The sequence below is a fragment of the Dermacentor silvarum genome, chromosome 2, assembly GCF_013339745.2.
Source record: "Dermacentor silvarum isolate Dsil-2018 chromosome 2, BIME_Dsil_1.4, whole genome shotgun sequence".
Lineage (NCBI taxonomy): Eukaryota > Metazoa > Arthropoda > Arachnida > Ixodida > Ixodidae > Dermacentor > Dermacentor silvarum.
The window spans coordinates 83,238,623-83,239,955 of NC_051155.1; positions in this window are offsets into that span (position 1 = coordinate 83,238,623).

The following is a 1,333-nucleotide window of genomic DNA, read 5'->3' on the forward strand; positions in this document are numbered from 1 at the left end:
GACACGAGTAGAGAGGGAATCACCTTCCTCCCTCCATCGCTGCACTGAGGACCAAGCATTGTTCAAGTCTGCAGTTCCGAACACTTACTGGTGTAGCTACAAACTTATGTTGTTGTTGTTTTCCTGTGAATTCCTTTTATTGTTTTGTTTTTTATTTACATTGTACCAACCCCCTCTGTAACGCCCTCTGGGTCTTGAGGGTATACTAATAAATAAATAAATAAATAAAATACCCCATTCGCACTCATTCCAGGTCTTCATGAGTGTTCTTTTTTTTCACTGAGTCAGTCATTTTGCTGAGTAATGCTCATGACTCTGAGGTATAGCATTATCTTTTCGTGTTTCCTTCACTTAGTGCCCACGCCCGAGCCAATTCCAGTGGTTTTTTTAGTGTTAATGTTTTTTCGCTGAGTCAGTGCCACTCACTGAGTCACTCATACCATGCCGAAGCATGGTCATGAGTATGACTTCTACCAGCATCCTTTAGTGTTTCCTTCCCTTAGTACCCACCTGCAAACCCATTTCAGTGGTTTTTGAGTGCTATACTTTTTTTCGCTGATTCATTGTCATTTTTGCGGAGTCATGGTCATGACTATGACTTCTACCATCATGCTTTATTGTTTCACTCACTTAGTACCCACGTCAGAACCCATTTCAGTGGCTTTTGAGTGTTAATCTTTTTTCGCTGATTCATGTTCATATTTGCTGAGTCATGCTCATGACTATAACTTCTACCAGCATCTTGTTGTGTTTCCTTCGCTTAGTATCCACGTCCGAACCCATTTCAGTTGCTTTTGAGCGTTAATCTTTTTTCGCTGATTCATGTTCATATTTGCTGAGTCATGCTCATGACTATAACTTCTACCAGCATCTTGTTGTGTTTCCTTCGCTTAGTACCCACGTCCGAACCCATTTCAGTGGTCTTTAAGTGTTAATGGTTTTGCTGGGTCATTGTCATAACCTACATGACACGCATTTCATGACATTTATGTTATGACCTATCACTTATGTTCGTCATACACTCCTGTCATACTATGCCAATTTTGGTACCTACCAAGTTAACGAAACGACCATGAGAGCACCAAGACGTACGCGGCTGTTTCATGACCTTGATGACATGCACATCATGACATTCATGTCATGACATATCATTTAGGGTCGTCATATACTCTTGCAGTATGCCACTTTGGTACATACCAATATAACGAAATGACCATGACAGCACAAACTCGTACGTGGCTAGATAGATAGATAGATAGATAGATACTGTTAAAGTAGCAAATATTCGCCAAGAAATGCTTCGCATTTAATAAACATGTGGCCTAAACTTCCG